Genomic DNA, 10,000 nt, shown 5'->3' on the forward strand with positions numbered 1-10,000 from the left:
CAACGGAGAAAGGGCGCGTTGCAACGTTGGCTGGGAGCGTTGCAACGGATGCTGGTGACGTTGCAACGGAGGCAGGGCGCGTTGCAACGTTGGCTGGGGGCGTCGCAACGGAGGCAGGTCGCGTTGCCACGGTTGCTGGTGACGTTGCAACGGAGGCAGGGCGCGTTGCAACGTTGGCTGGGGGCGTTGCAACGGATGCTGGGCGCATTGCAACGTTGGCTGGGGGCAGTGCAACGGATGCTGGGGTCGGTGCAACGTTGGCCGTGCGCGTTGCAACAGAGGCAGGGCGCGTTGCAACGGATGCTGGTGACGTTGCAACGGAGGTAGGGCGCGTTGCAACGTTGGCTGGGAGCGTTGCAACGGAGGCAGGGCGCGTTGCAACGTTGGCTGGGGGCGTTGCAACGGATGCTGGGGACGGTGCAACGTTGGCTGGGCGCGTTGCAACGGAGGCAGGGTGCGTTGCAACGGATGCTGGGTTAGGTGCATCGTTGGCTGGTTTCGTTGCAACGGAGGCACCCGCCGTTGCAACGATGGCTCGGAGCGTTGCAACGGAGGAGCCAAATTTTCATATCTCATAATTGGCTCGTGCATTTTTTCTAAAATTTTGAGGGAACCTTGGTAATATTATGTGAAGGCTGCACAAAAAAATCCAGGTCAAAAATCGCACGTTTGCTCCGTTTTTCATTTTTTTTGAATTTCCGGCTTTCCGGGCGGTAAAAAAATCGGCAAAAAAAATCGGCACGGTGTAAATTCACCAAATTTGGGGGATGGAAAGATCTTATTTTTCTAGAGGTTTTTGCAAAAAACGGCGTCAAAATTCGACCTCTAGAGCACTTTCCTTGAGTATGTCTCCTCACGGAAAAGGACGTCTACCCGTGGCACTTTGGTAATGGCTCGGCAGCCTATTATAGGGGGGAGGGGTGTCATGATGCTGAAACTCGAGTTGCCCAAAGGCTTGCTGGGCGCAATGCCAGCAAGATGCACGTTGCCTTGCCATCCCCTAGGCACACTAGCAAGCACGTTGTGGTTGTGGTGTGCCGCCGGGCTCCCCCGCCCCCCACGGAGGCACCCGCCGTTGCAACGATGGCTCGGAGCGTTGCAACGGAGGAGCCAAATTTTCATATCTCAGAATTGGCTCGTGCATTTTTCGTGAAATATTATGTGAAGGCTGCACAAAAAAATCCAGGTCAAAAATCGCAGGTTTGCTCCGTTTTTCATTTTTTTTGAATTTCCGGCATTCCGGGCGGTAAAAAAATCGTCAAAAAAAATCGGCACGGTGTAAATTCACCAAATTTGGAGGATGGAAAGATCTTATTTTTCTAGAGGTTGTTGCAAAAAACGGCGTCAAAATTCGACCTCTAGAGCACTTTCCTTTAGTATGTCTCCTCACGGAAAAGGACGTCTACCCGTGGCACTTTGGTAATGGCTCGGCAGCCTATTATAGGGGGGAGGGGTGTCGTGATGCTGAAACTCGAGTTGCCCAAAGGCTTGCTGGGCGCAATGCCAGCAAGATGCACGTTGCCTTGCCATCCCCTAGGCACACTAGCAAGCACGTTGTGGTTGTGGTGTGCCGCCGGGCTCCCCCGCCCAACACGGAGGCACCCGCCGTTGCAACGATGGCTCGGAGCGTTGCAACGGAGGAGCCAAATTTTCATATCTCAGAATTGGCTCGTGCATTTTTCGTGAAATTTTGAGGGAACCTTGGTAATATTATGTGAAGGTTGCACAAAAAAATCCAGGTCAAAAATCGCAGGTTTGCTCCGTTTTTCATTTTTTTTTGAATTTCCGGGATTCCGGGCGGTAAAAAATCGTTAAAAAAAATCGGCACGGTGTAAATTCACCAAATTTGGAGGATGGAAAGATCTTATTTTTCTAGAGGTTGTTGCAAAAAACGGCGTCAGAATTCGACCTCTAGAGCACTTTCCTTGAGTATGTCTCCTCACGGAAAAGGACGTCTACCCGTGGCACTTTGGTAATGGCTCGGCAGCCTATTATAGGGGGGAGGGGTGTCGTGCTGCTGAAACTCGAGTTGCCCAAAGGCTTGCTGGGCGCAATGCCAGCAAGATGCACGTTGCCTTGCCATCCCCTAGGCACACTGATGAGTATTTTGGTGAAAAATAAATTTCTCCCAAAACACACAAATCTAACCGGCAAGTGCACCGGGTCGCATTAAGTAATAAAAACTCACGGGAGTGAGGTCGATCCCACAGGGATTGATGGATCAAGCAATTTTAGTGGGTGATTAGTTTAGTCAAGCTAACATTGAGTGGTTGGGTGAAATTTTGTGAGCAGAATGTAAAATACAGAGAATTTAAAGTTGCAGAAAATAAATGTGCAGAAACTTAAAGTGCAAGAAAAGTAAATTGCAGAAACTTAATTTGCAAGAAATGTAAATTGCATTAAATGTAAAGGGAATTGGGAATTGGATTTGCAGAAATTAAACAAGGAAAAGTTAAATTGCAACAAGCAGAGAAGTAAAAGATGGATTTGATTGATTCGGAACCAAAACAGAAATGTAAATAAACATGAAAAGCAATAAACAGAGAATGTAAAATTGGAATTAAGATCTCAGGACCCAAGAGACTAGATAACTAAGTCTAGATCTCAATGCCTTCCTAGATCCAACAAGAACAATTGCAAGAGAAATTAAAGAAAAGTAAATTGCAGAAGCCAAGAGAATGTGAAGTAGTAAACAGGAATGGAAATTCAATTGTGCAGAGAAAGTAAACAAGAAAATTCTCAAGGTGAGATTGAAACAGAATTTCTTCAATTCTCAACCCAAGATTCAAAACGAAATTGAAAACTAAGAGAGAGCTCTCAAATCCTAATGCTCCCTAGTGGAGCCCGCCTCCCTACAAATATGAAACAGATGCCTATTTATAGGCATTTTTACAAAATAAAAATGAAATTCAAAACAAATTACAATTAAAATAAAATTTCTATTCTAACTATCTCTTGTGCCTCTGAGTTGTGTCAATTGGGCCTTTGCTCTTGATGGAATTGGGTTGAAAGAGACCTTGGTTGATTGCTCTTGAAGTTTGAAGAAGAACCAAAGTGAACCAATTGAACCGGGTTTGAGGTTAGCCAAAGTTGGACCTAAAGTTTGAGCCAAAGTTAGGGGTCTAACTTTGGCTCCAACTTTTCACATCAGCAAACACAATCTGCTGGTATGGACGTTGGTGCCAACGTTAGGGGTCTAACTTTGACCCTAACGTTGGCCTCCCTTATGCACATTTATGGCGCCAACTTTGTCCTCTTGTCATGTTGCCAATTTTATGCCCAATATAGACTATCATATATGGTTGGAAAGCTCTGAATGTCAGCTTTCTAACCCACTTGGAATCACTTCAATTGGACATCTACAACTCAAGTTATGATCATTTGAAGAGGGTATGGTCGCTGGCTTTGGTGTGCAGCGTTTGAGGTAACGTTAGCCCTCAAACGTTGGCGAAAACGCCAGTTCTGGAGGCTCAAATGTATTGTCCACCCCATACTATTATACATTGTTGGAAAGCCCTGGATGTCTACTTTCCAATGCCGTTGGGAGCACATTATTTGGAGATCTACAGCTCGAGTTATACTCCATCAAAGGTGCAGAGGTCAAGTGGCCTCACTGCATGTTGCCACCATGTTCATTTATGCACATTGCGGGGCAGTTTTCTCCCTCAATTTTAGTGTCCACCATGCAGTGCCATATATGCTTGGAAAGCTCTTGATTCCTACTTTCCAATGCTTCTTGAATCACCTCATTTGGAGCTCTGTAGCTCAAGTTATTCTTGTTGGAAGTATACCCCTTGTATGTCTTGTGGTGTGTGGCGCCAACGTTAGGGGTCTTTCTCCCTTATGTTTTCATGTGCCAATGTTAGCCTCCAAGTTAGGGGGCTAACGTTGGCGCAAACGTTGGTGCCCAGGGGAGAAACTCTCAAGTTCCAACGTTAGCCTCCAAGTTAGGGGGCTAACGTTGGAGCTAACGTTGGCCTCTTCCTTGAATGTTTATGTGCCAACGTTAGCCTCCAAGTTAGGGGGCTAACGTTGGCTCAAACGTGGGGAGCCCAGGGAGTAATCTTCATGCCTAACGTTAGCCTCCAAGTTAGGGGGCTAACGTTGGGGCTAACTTCATGCCTTCCTGGTTCAATTTTCAATTATTCCATTGTCCTCTCTTCACTCCTAGCCATTCCTCTTTGCTTCAACCTTTCTCCAAGCTTTCTTCACCTATCATTAATCAACCAAACTCATCAAAGCTATGCTCAAAATCATGAGATATTCATTCTTTCATAATATGCAAAAAATATAGCATAAAACCTCATAAAATGGCATAAATTCATACATGGTTGATTAAATCAAAGGAAGCATGAAAATCTACCCAATTGGCTTGCTTATGGCTCAAGAAAGTGCATAATTCAATTGAAAACAAAAGAAAAAGGCTAGTTAAAATAGGCTAAGATGACTTGTCATCACAACACCAAACTTAAAGCTTGCTTGTCCCCAAGCAAGAAAAGAATCATGCAATAAAGATTGACAATCCAAGGCAAGAAGAATAGCAACTCAATGTTCATGGTAAGCTAGTTTTCTAAGCATACTACAATCACAAAAGAAATGTAAATGATTGATGCTTCCATCTAGCTCAATTTATGAAATCTTTTTCTTATATTTCTTCCTTGAAACAAGCTTTTGATTTTCTTATTAGCTTCTCCTTTTTGGGTGCTTTGCCCCATGAGTTGATAACAAAGCTACGACTTCTAAATGCTTTGTTTTCAAGTATTACCACTTGATACATAAGCACCACAAGCATTTGATTAGATGACTTCATTAAGCTCATTTTTCTTTTCTTTTCTTAACTCTCTAATCATTGATGCTCAGAGCCTTGAGCTTTGAGGGAGTGCTTTTGCACTTTGAGCCTAGCCTTGACTTCTAAGTGTTTTGTTTTCAAGCATTTGGCTTGATACATAAACACCACAAGTACTTAGCAAATAAATTACCATTGGTACTCAGAGCCTTCAGCTTTCTCACTCTTTCCCTTTTTCTTTTCTTGCTTTATTTTTGCATTTGCTTTCAAGGTTTTAATGATTTTCAAAAGATTTCACAAAATGTCCTAGATGAAAACTTCAATTAAGTAAAATCCAATGCAATTAAGCAACAATCAAACATACTAGCTTCCCAATACTTTTATGCACATGCTAAAATCTTCTTTAATGCCTTGTTTGTTTATGATCATGATACTTTGTTGCTTTTGAATTCACAAAACTCAAGTTGGTATTCATAATGACACAGCACCATGTTGCAAATTAAAAATCAACTATGCCTTTTCATACACACATGCATACAGAGAAGGTAAAGACAATCATGCAGTTTATAGTGCTTGAAACAAATGAGAGGAAAAGGAACTTTACAACCTTGTAGTTCATCTTCTCTATTGTTGTCATTTTCCTCCCATTCTCTTCCTTCCCATACCAAACTAAGAATGCTTGCTTATCCTCAAGCAACTATTAGAACCGTGGCTGTGGGGCTAAGATGGATCATGAATGTCTTACACAAGGAATGTTAGTAGTACATGTGTTTCAAGCAAGCAAAATTAAAGATAATAATCAAGGCACAAGATACAGAGACATTGTGATTGCATACTTAAGAAGGTGAGCATAATACTTTGCATAGAAGATAAGTGGCACACCAAACTTAGTGTGACACTTTCACTTTGGAATCAATGCAAGTATTCAGTCAAGATTTGAAGCAAATTGTGTTGCATAGCAACACCAAACTTAGAATGCAATCCTATGTCCATTTATTTGAACTAAAACTAAACAAAAAAAACTGTTATATGTTAAATACAATCACCAAATGAAGAGTCTGTTATGAATAAGGATGTCTTGGTGATGTATTAACAAAAACAGTTAATGAAGGAAAGCATTAAAAACAAGTAAATAAATGAAACAAAGAGAAAACAAAAATTATCCAACTAAGAAGAAAAATAACACTGTAAAAGGCAATATGATTATACAGACAAGTGATGTTGCTGGATTGATTTGCATAGAAAAATAGGTGGCACACCAAACTTAGAATCTTGGTGTGTCACTTTCATGTAAAATTGATGCAATCATCCATGAAGATGGAAAACAGTTTGTTGCAGGGCAACACCAAACTTATAATGTGATCATATGCCAATTTATTGAAATTTAAACAAAGCAAGGAAAAGAAATGTACCTACTGTCTACCTGTTCTTTACTTTCTTCCTCTTCTTCCAATTTGTTAAGAGAAATGACTTCAAAGGAGGAGAAGTTTCAGCTAGTGCCCCCTGTCTTGGTCTCTCCTCAGCAAGCTTCCTTGTGAAATTGGCTTGATTGATCTTGCTTGCTGGATCAGGGGGAGGATTGTTTGCAGTTGACCTTCTCATGAATGTTGTCCTTGGTGTCTTGGTCACAGTCCTCTTCTTGGTGCTTTTGTTAATTGCCTTCACTTCTTGGATGTCAAGACATGGTTGCTGTGTGATTATTGGAGTGATTTCTTCATTCAGGGCCCCTTGTATTGGTGGTTCCATGAACTCCTCCTTTATGTACTTCTCTGCATCACTTGAGTTTGGAATGACTTCTTCACTTTCTTGCTCCTCCACTTCCTCTTTTACACCCAACATTTGTTTCAATCGCTCTATCATGGGGGAGGTTTGTCGATCTTCCCAACATTTCTTCATCTCCTCGTCATACCTTTCAATCATGGATTCAAATGTTGAGGCGTTTTGGTCCAGGGAGGTTTGTGAGAGTTGTGAGTCTTCATGTTCTCTTGTCATCTCAAGTGTAGTTTCAGGTTCAACCACCTCATTCTTCATTGAAAGTTCACTTGATGCAGTGGCCTCCTTATCTTGCTCTTCCACTTTCTCCTTCATATCCATCAGTTGGCCTTCATTTTTCTTGCTCAGTGGTTCTAAGTGTTTCCTTATTTTCTCTAAATCTTCATTCATATTTTTTAAGAGACTTTCTTCCCTTTTCCAGGCTTGTTGTTGTTCCTTCATGAATTGTTCTTGTCTTTTCAACAATTCTTTGAATTTTTGAAGTGGATCTTCATTTTGCTCTTCCACCTCCTCCTTTTTTGCAATTTCACTTAACACAGGGACCTTGCATTCTTGTTTTTCCATTTTCTCCTTCCTTGCATTCAACAATTGGCCTGCCATCACTTCCATGTTTTTGAATGAATTCTCTTGCTCGTTCCAAGATCTTTGCACCTCCCTCTCATATTTTTCAAACATGATCTCTAGCTTTGAGAGGCCTAGGTTCGTGGAAGTTTGTGTTGAGGCATATTTAGGTGATGAAGAATTTTCAAATGTAGAAGTGGGCGGTGAGGTTGGACAATCTCTCATGTGAGTTGACTGCTCAGAATTTGCAGTTTCTTGGTAATACTCCCAGCCACCATTGAAATAATGACTTGAATCATTTTGTGGTGGAGGGAAATATCCCATATGTTTTTCTTTCTCATCTTGTGGTTCTGAAGCATGGCTCCATGAATTGGAGAGCCCAGAATTTGAAGTTTCTTGGTGATATTCCCATCCATCATTAGAGATTGGTGATGGTGGGTGATATCCCATAGAATTTGTTTGATCATGAGATGAGTTGAACTCCATTTGAGTTTTGTAAAACACACAACCAAGGAAAATTGAAATTACTCATATCAGAGATGAGAATTTCTTAGTGAGGCAAAAACTCAAACACCTTGGTTTCACTTTGAAACAGAAACCAAAAATAAAGAAAATGCTTAATCTAGACTTCTCACCCACTTAATCATTGTTGATCTAATCAATCCCCGGCAACGGCGCCAAAAACTTGATGAGTATTTTGGTGAAAAATAAATTTCTCCCAAAACACACAAATCTAACCGGCAAGTGCACCGGGTCGCATCAAGTAATAAAAACTCACGGGAGTGAGGTCGATCCCACAGGGATTGATGGATCAAGCAATTTTAGTGGGTGATTAGTTTAGTCAAGCTAACATTGAGTGGTTGGGTGAAATTTTGAGAGCAGAATGTAAAATACAGAGAATTTAAAGTTGCAGAAAATAAATGTGCAGAAACTTAAAGTGCAAGAAAAGTAAATTGCAGAAACTTAATTTGCAAGAAATGTAAATTGCATTAAATGTAAAGGGAATTGGGAATTGGATTTGCAGAAATTAAACAAGGAAAAGTTAAATTGCAACAAGCAGAGAAGTAAAAGATGGATTTGATTGATTCGGAACCAAAACAGAAATGTAAATAAACATGAAAAGCAATAAACAGAGAATGTAAAATTGGAATTAAGATCTCAGGACCCAAGAGACTAGATAACTAAGTCTAGATCTCAATGCCTTCCTAGATCCAACAAGAACAATTGCAAGAGAAATTAAAGAAAAGTAAATTGCAGAAGCCAAGAGAATGTGAAGTAGTAAACAGGAATGGAAATTCAATTGTGCAGAGAAAGTAAACAAGAAAATTCTCAAGGTGAGATTGAAACAGAATTTCTTCAATTCTCAACCCAAGATTCAAAACGAAATTGAAAACTAAGAGAGAGCTCTCAAATCCTAATGCTCCCTAGTGGAGCCCGCCTCCCTACAAATATGAAACAGATGCCTATTTATAGGCATTTTTACAAAATAAAAATGAAATTCAAAACAAATTACAATTAAAATAAAATTTCTATTCTAACTATCTCTTGTGCCTCTGAGTTGTGTCAATTGGGCCTTTGCTCTTGATGGAATTGGGTTGAAAGAGACCTTGGTTGATTGCTCTTGAAGTTTGAAGAAGAACCAAAGTGAACCAATTGAACCGGGTTTGAGGTTAGCCAAAGTTGGACCTAAAGTTTGAGCCAAAGTTAGGGGTCTAACTTTGGCTCCAACTTTTCACATCAGCAAACACAATCTGCTGGTATGGACGTTGGTGCCAACGTTAGGGGTCTAACTTTGACCCTAACGTTGGCCTCCCTTATGCACATTTATGGCGCCAACTTTGTCCTCTTGTCATGTTGCCAATTTTATGCCCAATATAGACTATCATATATGGTTGGAAAGCTCTGAATGTCAGCTTTCTAACCCACTTGGAATCACTTCAATTGGACATCTACAACTCAAGTTATGATCATTTGAAGAGGGCATGGTCGCTGGCTTTGGTGTGCAGCGTTTGAGGTAACGTTAGCCCTCAAACGTTGGCGAAAACGCCAGTTCTGGAGGCTCAAATGTATTGTCCACCCCATACTATTATACATTGTTGGAAAGCCCTGGATGTCTACTTTCCAATGCCGTTGGGAGCACATTATTTGGAGATCTACAGCTCGAGTTATACTCCATCAAAGGTGCAGAGGTCAAGTGGCCTCACTGCATGTTGCCACCATGTTCATTTATGCACATTGCGGGGCAGTTTTCTCCCTCAATTTTAGTATCCACCATGCAGTGCCATATATGCTTGGAAAGCTCTTGATTCCTACTTTTCAATGCTTCTTGAATCACCTCATTTGGAGCTCTGTAGCTCAAGTTATTCTTGTTGGAAGTATACCCCTTGTATGTCTTGTGGTGTGTGGCGCCAACGTTAGGGGTCTTTCTCCCTTATGTTTTCATGTGCCAATGTTAGCCTCCAAGTTAGGGGGCTAACGTTGGCGCAAACGTTGGTGCCCAGGGGAGAAACTCTCAAGTTCCAACGTTAGCCTCCAAGTTAGGGGGCTAACGTTGGAGCTAACGTTGGCCTCTTCCTTGAATGTTTATGTGCCAACGTTAGCCTCCAAGTTAGGGGGCTAACGTTGGCTCAAACGTGGGGAGCCCAGGGAGTAATCTTCATGCCTAACGTTAGCCTCCAAGTTAGGGGGCTAACGTTGGGGCTAACTTCATGCCTTCTTGGTTCAATTTTCAATTATTCCATTGTCCTCTCTTCACTCCTAGCCATTCCTCTTTGCTTCAACCTTTCTCCAAGCTTTCTTCACCTATCATTAATCAACCAAACTCATCAAAGCTATGCTCAAAATCATGAGATATTCATTCTTTCATAATATGCAAAAAAT

This window comes from Arachis ipaensis, chromosome B7, assembly GCF_059453495.1.
Source record: "Arachis ipaensis isolate K30076 ecotype BB chromosome B7, ASM5945349v1, whole genome shotgun sequence".
Taxonomy (NCBI): domain Eukaryota; kingdom Viridiplantae; phylum Streptophyta; class Magnoliopsida; order Fabales; family Fabaceae; genus Arachis; species Arachis ipaensis.